The following is a 13370-nucleotide window of genomic DNA, read 5'->3' on the forward strand; positions in this document are numbered from 1 at the left end:
AGGAGGGAAGAGCTAAGTCCGTTGTATAGCTACGTCTAAATCCCCACCTCTTCATTTCTTCCACGTGCCTCTCAGGCGTCCTCAGAATGGGCATTTCTGTTACAAGGGCAGCATGGCCACAGCTGTAGGCAATGTGATATATTTGGTAAACATAGATGGAGAGTGTTCTAATTAGATTCTTTTGTTTTTATCCACAGTAGAAAGTACAGCTATTTCCTGAGGGAAAAAGAAATGGTGTGTGTGTGTGTGTGTGTGTGTATGTGTGTGTGCACGAGCGCGATATTAGTAGGAGGATTCAGGAGATCAGGGAAGTGCCACTGCAGAAGAGACTGGCTCAAATTGTAGGTAGCACCATTCACGGTGCTCATAGAGCGAACACTGTAGAGTGCTTGTCTCTGCTGCAGATGGTCAGGGCTTCAGCCACAAGGACAGGAGGCTGTGGGGCCGTATCACCTGGAGGGCTCCTCACTTGTATCCCAAGGTGATGTGGGCTTTCCGCTGAGCCCTCAGTGGGTAGGTTAATGGAAAGTTGCGAGGGATTATGGTCTAATGTAGTACTTGAAAGTAGCTGGCATAGTATGATAGATGGTGCATCAGGCTGCTACCAAGTATGTGTGTCACATGTGGGAGCAGTTAAGTCTCCCTGCACACCTGACAACCGCAGCTGTGCTTCCTTTCTTTCCTTCCTTAGGGCTTTGTTTGCAGCTCCTTTAAATGCCAGGCATTTGTGCTAAAAATAGCTGTTCCATTTTCTTGTGATTCCACCCAAGTGAGCCTACCTCCTCCCTTGCTCCTGGGAGGCCACGTTCACCTGGAGGTTCTGTTGGAGGTCTTTGTGTTAGTTCTTCTCTAGCAACTGCAGCTGACCCCTATACCCCTCCCCGGGTGCAGGTTTCCAACTCAGCGGGAGCAGAGTGGATGCCAGCGGCTGCACCCAGACCATGGGACACCGGAGGGAGTGGGCACGCAGGCAGTGTTTCGAGTGGAAAATGTCACTGTGGCAGGAAGTGGTCTCTTTTCATCTTTTGAAAATATTTGGAGACCTTGGCTAGAGAGCAGCCTGCCACACCAGGTGAAAGGAAGCTGAGACAATGCCAGGTCACCAGACAAAGAGAGGGAGAAGGTTGGAAGGAATTCCTGGTCTGGATCCTGAGATGCACACTTTATTTCAGATTTCAGTATCACAGTCATTGAGGTGTGTCTTGCAATTGCTAGGTACACTTCATTTGGCAGTGATGTTTCTTCTGTCCCCTCTTCTCCTTGCAGCCCTGGTACCATCTCAGAAAACAAAGCCATTACGAAGGTGAAGCTGTGAAGCTTGCAATGAATGGTATCTAGATTTGAGGAAACTACAAATTCACAAGGCAGATTCACCAGCCTAGGGCTCACAATTCAGCCATGTGAGCTAAAAATTCTAATTTGTGAGCACACAGAAAGACACCTTACAAACAGCTTTATTAAGTTATAATTAATGGACACAGTACTGCTTATATTTAATATACACAGTTTAATGAGCTTGGATATATGAATACACCTGTGGTACCAGCAGCATAACCAAGGAGATCAATTTATCACTTCCAGAAGTTTGTTGGTGTCCCTTAACGAGTGTGTGTGTGTGTGTGTGTGTGGCAAGAACATATAACACTAGATCTGAACTCTTAAGCTCTTAACTGCCCATGTATTGTTATTAACTCCAGCAATATGTTGTGCAGCAGACCTCTACAGCATAGTTCTGGGAGATGAGAATGCTCCTCCTGTAGAACCTTCACTTTGTAGCCGTTGGACAATAATTGCCGTTTCTCCATCCCCTGGGCCCCAGGAACCCACCCTATTTTTCTGCTTCTGTAAGTGAGACTATTTTAGATATCTCATACAAGTGGAATCATACAGTATCCAGATGAATACTTTTAAGGCAAAAAAATCTAATATTTACTTGGCTTACAAAGACTGTTCAGACTGTTGGCCAAAGAAACGTAGAGGAGTGGAGAAATGCTCCTGTCAGACTGACTGATCAACCCCAGTACCCTTCTTCAGATGGACTCTTACCTGGGAGCACGTTTTAATTGGAAGATTGCTTGGTGGATCTCCGAGTAGTCTGAAGGGTCCATTTGTACAGTAGAAACAGCCTGCCAACTGACCCACTGTCTTTTTCCCTTGGAGTTCTTCTGCTATCCCTTTCTGATGAAATTATTTTTCCCTGATACTCATTTTTTTCTTAGGAATCCAGGTAGATAGTATTTAAACAATTTTTGAAAGAATTTAAAAATTTCTGGACAGAATTATTCCACCATTAGGTGTTAATGCTTGTTCAGCACTCTTTCTTAACAAGGGATGTGAAAGCACACACGTGCACACATACATGTACAAGAATCTGTCTTTCACTCAAGCTACACTTAGAACTATGGGCTGGGGACATGCTGTCTTTTTACGAATCCATTGTATTCCATCTTGGACTCCCAGTCTTGGATGTACACGTAGACGACTTGTCTCCACCTCCCCACCCTCCCTTTTGCCAAGAGAAGAGTTACTTTTGTACATTGTATGATGGGAACACAGTACAGCATGTATTCCTTTAGGACTGTTTTCATTCCCTTCGTATAATGCTTGTGAGATTCCGCAGTGTTGCTGCGTGCGGTGGTGGATCGTCAGATCTATTGAGGTGTAAGTTTTCATTATGTGACTACCACAATTTATCCACCAACACTGCTGTTAGTGGGCATTTGGGTGAGTTCCAGTTCGGGGCTGTTTTGAGTGCAGTCATGAACACGGTAGTGAGCGCATTCTGGAGATGAGATGTGTCATTAATCTCCTTGGGTCTGTACCTGGGAGTGGAGCGATGCCGATGTGCAACTCAGGGTGTGCAGAGGGTCTTTTCAGTGAGCGTCAGCCCCAGCACCAACCTGCTGAAACCCCACTGGCTGTCTCCTGTAGCTTGGTGAACAGTCCAGACATGCAGCCTTGCAGGTGCCGCCTGCATCTTCTCCCCAGTGTCGCCTGATGCTGCTCTTTCTCCTCAGCCGTGTTTGTCCTGTCACCGTTTTTCTGGGTGTGCATCTCCTCTGGGGACGTTCTTCCTCCAGCCTTCAGCCATGCACATGGGCCCGGCCACCCGGCCCACGTCACTGTCAAATGTCAGTCTCTCAGAGAAGCTCTTCCCGATCATTGCCATCCAAGATCCGGTATCTAATTTCTCTCATTCTATCAAATTTCTTCATGATGAGCTTGCGAGTACATGCATTTTGTTTGTTTGTTTTGATGCTGGGCATTGAATCCACGGCATCAAGCAACTAGGTACCTTCTTTACCACTGAGCTGTATCCCCAGCCCTCATAATAATTTATCATCTCATTTACTTGTGTTTTATTCTAGTCTGGAGGTACTTAAAATAGCCACGTGCATGCCTACCCCTAGATGTCATGATATAAATAGTTTGGAGGGGATCCTGGCCTAGATACTTTAAAAACTGTTCCCAAGCTAATTATTGTGTTATAGTATATGTAATTCATTGGTACATGCACAGCCTTACAAATAAATATTGGGAATATGATAAAAATTCTTACCAGTGGATACATGTAATAAAAAATATTTGGAGATGGCCAAGCATGGTGGTATACACCTGTAATCCCAGCACTTCTGAGCACTGAGGAGGCTGAGGCAGGAGGATCGTAAGGTCAAGGTCAGCCTGGGCTATATAATGAGATCCTGTATCCAAAAAAGAAAACCGTGGAGACCACTGGTCCGTGCAGCACCTTATTTTATGTGTTGGGGAACTGTGTTACAGTGAATCGGAGTTATGCTCTTGATACACAACTGGTTAACTGCCACAGCGGGGACTACTCCACTTCCACACACTACGAGGCAGATTGTGAGGGTCCCGTGTTCTAACTATGTGTGCATCTGCCTGCCTCACCGGATGGTAAGTCCCTGAGCACCTAGCAATGTGTCTTCCTTATCTCTTAGCTCTCAAGGCCCCCGTCATGTGTAATTCCCTGCTCACGGCTGACTGTCAGTCAGTGTGGAGAATGAGCGATGTAACCGTTTCAATGACTTATATGACGGTGTACAGCCTGCTTCACTGAGCTACTTCTGACATTTTGTACCTTAAGCCCTGACATTTCATTATTTCAGAATCTTTTTCTTTGTACCCTGAACAGCTATGAAGCCGAAGAGTCTTGGGAATCCTCGAAAATACAGTTCCCTTTCTGGAGTATTAGATGTAAAAGGTAGCTGGGATTATCTTGGTATGTGGTTGGACATGTCGCTGGCCGTGTCAGACGATAGTGCCCTCAGTCGGAGAGAATTTCTAGTTCTTTCAAGGGCTACCAGTAACTGTGCACTTAGACGTTGCTTATCTGAACCCCAGAGTTCGACCCAAACTCAAAGGAAAAGAAATCACGAGACAGTGAGGTAGTTTCTGCCGCTGTTACATAAAAAAGGAAAAAATTCCAATGAACCCAAACACTCAGAACTCTGCCTTAAAATAATGAGATAGTTCTGGCTGTAGAAATTCGGGTCTGGGCTCTTCCCAGGGAGAGTGAAAATAAAGCCAACATAATGTGAACCGCGGCGTGGCCAGGGTCTCTCTGTCAGCTCGGCGCTGTGCAGCTGGTGGGGCCGGTGCGTCTGGCAGCAGAGCGCCCGGCGCATCTTCCTCTGGCCAGGTTAAGGCCTGTCAGGAACAGAGGATTTGATGAAAACGGAAGAGCCCTACAGCAGTTAAAACCCACAATAAACCAGCGCTGGGAAGGAGCCCTTTTGGCGGGAGCTGTCCTCGGTACTTGAGCCGGGCTCACCGGAGCTGCTCCCGCTGGGCCCGCCGAGGCCGGGTGCAGGGACCAGAAGTGAGGCTCCTGCACTGTGCACTGTTCGGGCGCTCCGGGAAGCTTGGAAGGTCGTGCCTGTGCCTTGCATTTTTGTGTTGTTCCTGCACGTCATTTGTGAGGAGTACGGCGCCGCGGACGAGTGTGTTCCGGGCCGCCCTCCCAGCGGAGACTGAGGCGGCTGGCACAGGTCTCCCGCGCTGCCCTCCCTCCGCAGAGGCGGCCCGGGGCGGTGCACACGCACACGAGGGGCCCCGCGGGTGCAGCTCAGGCGGAGCCCGAGTGCGCCAGGCCCTGGCTTCCGTCCTGGCGCTGTGGAATCAGTGGAGAGGCGTGTAAGCAGCCTCCTGAGGTCCGCTGCTGAGAAGGGCTTGCGTTTATTTGAGTATATGTGCTCCCGAAGCGAGCACTAGGGCTTGCATCTACAGGTCTCCCTTTCTACTCCTTTTTGTATCTTTTTTATTAGTACGTGTTTGCCATACACGCGTTTTGCTATCGTCAGGGGAAGGGGGTGCGTGTGTATGATGCAACTCGCTTCCTTTTGGCGCCCCGCCTCCTCTAGTTCCCCCTTCTCCTTTTCATTCGCGTCGATCTCGCTCATCTAAGCCCATGTTTACGGCATGCAGTGTGTGCATTCATTGAAGTTATTCGGTTCCTGTACCTGGCACGTCTTTGTCCTGCTTATCCCACCACCGCTTGGCCTCTTGGGCCTCTTCATGTGTGCAAGAGATCCATCCCTTCTCCCCTTCATCCATCCTTTATTAATCTCTTGTGCTTTGGCCCACTCAAATGACAGATACCTGTGCACTGAAGTCTATGTGTCCAGTTTATTTCACTCAACGTTATATTTTCCAGGAGCATCCATTTTCCTATAAGTGAACCCTTCTCTATTGTTGGTGGGAATGTAAACGAGTACAACCACAATGGAAATCAGTACAGAGACTTCTCAAAGAACTAAAATGAGAAATCCCATATGACCCAGTGATCACCCTTCTAGGTATCTTCCCCCAAAAAGCTTAAATCAACTTACTACAGCGATACATGCATACTCATATTTATAGCAGCACAATTTGTAGTAGGTAAATCCTGGAAGCAGCTGTGTATCTGTCACCAGATGATTAGATAAAGAAAATGTGGTATCTATATGTAATGGAATAAGTACTTGTCTATAAAGAAAGACAAACGTGAGGCATTTGTAGGAAAATGGATGACCCTTTGTACTCTTGTGATCCTTGATGAGATTGTATTTCCATCTGTATGTCTTGGGACTATTTGAAGTGTTAAGTCAGTGTTTATTATGTAATTGTTGAATGAATTATGACTGTGACATTTGGGTTTTATTGTATATCAATAGCCTCTTTCTTGTCTCTTACCCCTCTTCATACCACAATTTCTCTATAATTCTTACAATTTTTGTTTATATTGTGGCTAACATAAGAAAAACAAACTTTTAAAAAGTTAATTATATTGGTACATTTAAGGTATACAATATATTGACATTCATTATTGGAAATTTGCACCTTTACATAGTCTCTCTTGGTTCTTATTTTTCACCTTTGCCCTGCCCTCCCTTCAACCCCTCCATCCCTCCCTATCTACAAAGACTTTGTTCCTATTTTTCCATTTTCTCATATTAATTCCATTCCCTTCTTTCCTTTCCCCTACCCCTCCCACTTCCCCTTCCCCTTTGCCCCTTTTCTTCCTATTTCACATTATCTATTATACCTTTTAGTCCTTATTTACACCTTCACTTTCTCACACTAGAGAAACTATTTGCTATTTACACAGGTGTGTCCTATTTATTTCATTTAAGAGTATGGCCTCAATATGCATTCATTTAGCTATAAATGTGTCTAGTTTCTCGTTTTTTTTTCAGTTTCTCCTTCTTTATGCCTGAATAGTACTCCATTTAATAAAAAAAACACATTTTCTTTATCCAGTCTCCAGGTGATGGGCAATTGGGTTGCTTCCAAGTTTTAGCTATCATGAATTGTGCTGCTATGAACATGGGTGTGCATATATCACTGTGGTGTGATGCTTTTAATTCTTTGGGGAAGATACCCAGCAGGGGAGTAGCTGGGTCAAATGGGACTTCCCATCCTAGTTCTTTGAGGTATCTCCATGCTGATTTCCACAGTGATTGCACCAGTCTGCACTCCCACCAGCAGTGGAGCAGGGTTCCTCTTTCCCCACAGCCCTGAGAGGATTTGTTTTAGTGGTTGATTTCTTGATAGCAGCCATTCTTTCTGGGGTGAGGTGGAATCTCGTCATTGTTTTCATTTGCATCTCTTATTTTATTTATTTATTTATTTTGGTACTGGGGATCAAACTGAGGTCCTTGCGCTTGCACAGCAGGTGGCGAAACCACTGAGCTAAGTCCCCTGCCCCTCATTTGCATCTCTTGAATGACCAGTGATGTTGAACATTCTTGCATATGTTTATTTGCTATTTCTACTTCTTTGTGTGAGAAATGTCTGTTCATTTCAGATGACCATTTTTGGATTGGGCTTTTAAATTTGGGAGGTCTGATTTTTTCAAGTTCTTTATATATTTTAGATAGTAGACCTTTGTCTGAGGGACAGCTGGTGAAAATTTTTCCCAAACTGTGGGTTGTCTCTTCACTGTGTTGGTGGTTTCTCCTGCTGTGCAGAAGCTTTTTATTAAGAAGAAATCCCATTTGTTGATTGTTTGTGCTAGTTCACCGGCAACTGAAGTTTTGTTCCTAAAATCTTTTCCTACACCAATGTCTTCAAGACTTCTTCCTAACCTCTCTTCCAGCTGGTTTAGTGTTTCTGTTTTAATATTTAGATCTTTAGTCCATTTAGATTTTAGTTTAGTGCATTGTGAGAGATATAGGTCTAGATTTAATCTTTGGCAAGTTGGTACCCAATTTTTCCAGCACCATTTATTAAAGAGGGTATCTTTCCTCCACTGAGGGTGTTTGGCTCCTTTGTCGAAGATGAGGTGGCTGGGTGTGTCTGGAGTTGTTTCTGCATCTTCTAATCTATTCCACTGGTCTTCAGGTCTGTTTCTTTGCCAGTACCATGCTGTTTTTATTACAGTAGATTTATAGTATAGTTTCAAGTTGGGGATTGTGATACACCCTATCTTGCCTTTATTGCCTAGTATTGCATTTGGTATTCTAGGTCTCTTCTTGTTCCAAATGAATTTTTGGATTGTTTTCTCCAGGTCTGTGAAATATGCTTCTAGGATTTCAATTGGGATTGCATTGAATCTATATAACAGTTTTGGAAGTATGGCCATTTTCACTGTGTTGATTCTTCCTACCCAGGAGTAAGGGATGTCTTTCCATTTTCTGATATCATCTTCAATCTCTCTTTTCAGAGTGCCATAGTTTTCAGAGAAGAGGTCTTTGATTTCTTTTGTTAGCTTGATTCCTAGATATTTCAGTTTTTTGGATGCTATTTTGAAAAGAATTGTTTGCCCTATTTCTCTCTCAATGAATCTGTTGTTGGTACAGAGGAAAGCTATTGATTTTTGTGTGTTGACCTTGTATCCAGCTACTTTACTGAATTTGGTTATTAAGTCTAGAAGACTTTTGGTGGAGTTCTTGGGGTCTTCTATATAGAGTATCATGTCATCTGCAAATAATGACAATTTGACTTCTTCATTTCCTATCTTTTTTCCTTTTATTTCTTTCTCTTGTCTAATTGCTGTGGCTAATGTTTCCAAAACTATATTGAACAGGAGCGGTGATAATGGACATCCTTGTCTTGTTCCTGATTTTAGTGTGAAGGATTTCAGTTTGTGACCATTTAGTATGATATTGGCTGTTGGTTTTTCATAGATAGCTTTTATCAGATTGAGGTATAATCCATCTATTCCAATTTTTGGTAGGGTGTTTTATCATAAATGTGTGTTGGATTTTGTCAAATCCTTTTTCTGCATCTATTGAAATGATCATATGGTTTTTGCCCTTGGTTCTATTAAAATAGTGTATTACATTTATTGATTTGTGTATGTTGAGCTATCCCTGCATCCCTGGGATGAATCTCACTTGGTCAGAGTGTATGATCTTCTTGATGATCTTCTGCATTCTATTTGCCAGTATCTTAGTAAGGATTTTTGCATCTATGTTCATTAGTGAGATTGGCCTATAGTTCTCCTTTTCGGTTGGGTCTTTCTCTGCTTTGGGGATCAAGGTGATGTTTGCTTCCAGGAATGAATCTGGGAGTATTGCTTCCCTTTCAATTTCATTGAAGAGTTTAAACAGTAGTGCAGCAGTTCCTCTCTAAATGTCTTGTAGAATTCAGCAGTGAAGCCATCAGGGCCTGGGCTTTTCTTAGAACTGTTGATTCTTAAGAGCAATACAAGAAATTTCTATGTTGTGTTCCAAAATGGTTTTATCATTTTACATTCACATTAGCAGTATTAGAAAGTTCTAACTGATTCACACCTAAGCTGACATTTGTTCTTTTAAAACCTTTAACTTAATCACCCTAATGAGTGCGTAATACGATATTGTTATTGTACTGATTAGTATTTTTCCGATTCTAGTGTTGCACATCTTTCCTTGTGCTGTACTGGCTATTTATCATCTTCTTGTGTCTACTTTTTAATTGGGTTGCCTATTAATGAGCTGTAAGAGTTCTTTATATATTCTGGTCTTAGGTTATATGTATTATATATGTGCTGCTGAAGCGAGTACAGGTTATATGTATTATAAATACGTTCTGTTTAAGGAGTACTTTTCATTTTCTTAATGATGTCATTTAAAGTTCTAAGTTTTGATATAATCTCATTTATGAATTTCTTTCTTTTATACATTAAGTTTTTCATATCCTAGAAAATTCTTGCCTACCCTGAATTGATAAACATTTTCCCTTATAATTTCTTCTTAAAGTTTCATACTTTTAGGCTTTCTTATTTAGGTTCATAGATCCCTTCAAGTTATTTTCATGTATGGAAATAAAGGGTTGAGGTTAATTTTTTATATACGGATACCAGGTGTTCTAGTGCCATTTGCTGAAAACACTCTTTTCCTCTCCTCTTGAATTGAGTTTATGTTCTATAAAATGTTAATGTTAAATAATTTTTCAAAACTCAGTGGACCATATATGTGTGGTTCTATTTCTAGATTCTCTGTTTTATTCCATTGATCTGTATGTCTTTCCTTACACCAACACTGCCTTCATTACTGTAGCTTTAGAGGAAGTCTTAAAATTAGGTACTAAATGTCTTCCAACACTGTTTTTTCTTTTTCTTTTTACTTTTCTAGATCCTTTGTACTCCTACATAAGTTTAAAATTTCAATATCCAATTCTTCATTTATAGCAAATATACATAGACCTGAATTTTTATATATACCTCGTGTTTTCTAATCCTGCTAAATTCAAATACAAGTTCTAGAGATTTCTTAGTATTTTCTGTGTAGATGATCATTTCATCTACATATAAAGATTTTAGTTCTACCTTACCAATTCTATGCTAATTGTGTCTTTTTATTGCCAGACTGTTTTGGTTTGGGCCTATATTTCAAAGTTTAATGGACAGATGAAGAGTAGGCATATCTGCCCTCGTTCCCCACCTTAGGGAGAAAGCATTGTATCTTTTCCATTCATATAAGGTGTTTTTGCTGGAAGTATGGAGTACATGGCTTATCTGTTGAGAAGATTCTGTTCTACTTCTAGTCTCCTGATAGCTTTTACCATGAACAGCTGTAGAATTTAGTCCAATACATTTTCTGCAAGTACTGACAGGATCATATGGCTTTTTCCTTTCCTCTGTTAAAATGATGACTTTTGGGGGTAGATCTTCCAATGCTGAACCAACACTGCCATCCCTATAACAAAACCACTTTCTACATCCTGCCAGATCTGACTTCTAATAGTTTGTTTTGTTAAACAAATTTTCATCTATGTCCATACTTTTTTCTTTTATTATCTTTATCCAGTTTTAGTATTAGCACAATGTTGATTTCCTAAAATGATGGGAGAAGTGTTGCTTCTTTCTTCTGCTTTAAATATTTGATATAATTTATCAGTTAAAATGTATATGAGCCTGCTGTTGTCATATAGGTAAGTTTTCAAGCTAGGAATACACTTTCTTTAATAGGTGCTATTCAAATTTTATATTTCCTCCAGAGTTAGTTTCATTAATTTGTCTTCCAAGGTACTTCTTAGAAGTTATCAAATTTATTTCAAAACAGATTTTTGAAATATGCTTTCTATATCCTTCTAAATTCTGTAAAATCTGTGGTAATGTCCTCCAAATTGTGATATTGTAATTTAAAAAATGTATAATTGATATTGTGTAATAGGAAGAAAAGTTCTAAAGAAGTAGGGGAAATGGGAGGGGTAGGGGAAAGGAAAGAAGGGAAAAGAAAAAATATGAGAAAAGGAAAAAAATGGAAACAAAGTCTTTGCAAATGGGGAAGGGTGGAGGGGGTGAAGGGAGGGCAGGGGAAGGGGAAAAAAATAAGAACCAAGATACTCATTTAATGGTACAAGATCCCAATGATGAATGTGACTGTATTTTATACCTAAAATACAATACCAATAACCTTAATGTAAAAAAAAAAAAAAAAAGAAAGAAAGTTTGAGGCCAGCCTAGGCAACTTCATGAGACTGTCTGAAAATTAAAAAAGGGCTGGGATGTAGCTCTCAGTGTGGAGGCCCTGGGTTCAATCCCCAGTACAAAAATAGAAGCAACAACTCAGCTCTGTTGCAATAATGCTTCTCCCTGGAGGACGTAGTTGGAGTGGAACTTTAGCTGTACTGTCTCCTTCAACCGCGTGGACTCCAACTCAGCTTCTCATCTGTCACGTGCAGTCAGGCTCCCGGCTCAGTGCAGTTCATGTGCGATGCCTGTAGAATGTGCCTACTTGTGCGTCTTCGGCTGTGTGTACGTGTGTGAGCTCTTTTGTGTGTGCACGTGTGAACCTCTGTGCGTCTTTGGTGCCTTCAGGTTAGCTCCTTTGTGTCTGTGTTTGGATGGGCACGCGGCTGTGCTCGTGGGATGTTTGTCTGCACATGTGCTGATGTGTATGCACGTCTACCAGTGTGGAGGAGGTGTGAGTTGGATACAGATGGGCGTGTTGTCTGTATCGGAGCGCAAGGGTGTGCGCGGTGGTGTTTGCTGTGTGCGCTCAGGGGAGGACTGTTATAGACACACACAGCGCGCCCTCTAGCGCCCCCTAGGAGGAAGTGCACCGCGGGGCCTGCCTTGCCTTAAACCAGGCTGGCTGTAGCTGGGTCCCCACATCCACACGCGACGACGCCTCCAGCACTGTCCTTGAGCAGCGGAGGAGCCGCCCCAGTAACACAGAACGCTGAACAGGCTCGGCCCCACGGGAAGCTGCTCGGTGGTGCGAGGGAGGCACTGCTGGGGTGGCCAGGGCCGGCGGCGCACGGGCCGGACGCGGGCGAGGCGGGTTACACTGCGTGTTCCTCTGATGAGTCCTAGAGGCTTCGGGCACAATCTTAGGCTGAGGGAAGCAGTCTTCCTTCTGATCTTGCCATTTTTTCCAGTTCTGGGCGTCGAACCCAGGGCCTCCGCACGGAGCTACATCCCCAGCCCTTTTTCTTTTTTGAGACAGGGCCTTGCTCAGTTGCCCAGGCTGGGCTCAAACTTTTAACTTACGTGCCTCAGCCGCCCACTCTTAAAGGTCCTACCACCTCCCAGTAAGCTTCCAACTTGTGGGCCCATGGAGGCGCCAAAGTGCAGCAAACTGATGAGGGTGATGTGGTGAATGTGCACAGTGGAGTCCACTCCAGCCGTGGGAAAGATAAATCCCACTGTGTCAGTGCCAGGAACGAAGCTGAAGGGCCGCCGATCTCACTTATAGGTGGAATCTGAAGAAGCGAACTGGAGAGGCAGGGAGGGGGACCTGGTCAGCAGGGCGGGGAGGTGGGCGGCAGGCAGGGAGCGGACAGCTGCTGGCTAAAGCGTACAGAGCTTCAGCGGGTCAATAAGAACGCGCTGAGCATTCTAAATACCTAGTTAGCAGTACATTTTGCAATCTTGCCACGAAAGTGATAGGTGAGGTGAAAGATGTGCATCAGCTTGGCTGAATCTTTCCATATTGTGTGCACGTTTGAGAACTTTACGTTGGGCCCCATAAATGTGTGTAATTACAGTATGATCTTTCAATTTATTAACAATAACGAGAAACAATTAAACATCTCCCCAAAGAAGATGCAAATGGCCAATGAGCACATGAAATTAACACTCAGTGGCAACAATCATCAGGTGCATGCAAATAAGAACCACAATGAGATGCCGCTGCGCGTCCACTGGGTGGCTCCTGGAGAGGACTCTGACATTACTGAGTCAGGGCCGGGCGGGGACACTGGGGACCCGGTACCGTGGAGGACCCCGTGGTGTGCCCCGGAGGGCTCCGTGTTCTGCTCATAGAGTCGATGATGAGGGAGCCACTCTGGGAAGCAGTTTGTTGTTTAATCTTTAAATATGGCAATTTTCTATATTAAAAGACTAAAAAAAGAAAAGCCTTATGATCATATCCATAGTTGCAGGCAAAGCGTCTGAAAAAATACCATGTTTGTCTCTGAAAACTCTCAGGAATCCAGGA

General features: G+C 43.2%; 1 protein-coding gene across 1 annotated transcript in view; it reads left to right on the forward strand.

The window, feature by feature from the left end:
* The window catches only part of LOC147821432 (uncharacterized), a 483327-nt gene that overhangs the window by 12796 nt on the left and 457161 nt on the right, over window positions 1-13370 (forward strand). The window lies entirely within an intron of this gene.

This window comes from Heterocephalus glaber, unplaced genomic scaffold (genome assembly GCF_053883595.1).
Source record: "Heterocephalus glaber isolate CG9 unplaced genomic scaffold, H.glaber_assembly_v1.0 deba00001737, whole genome shotgun sequence".
NCBI lineage: Eukaryota > Metazoa > Chordata > Mammalia > Rodentia > Bathyergidae > Heterocephalus > Heterocephalus glaber.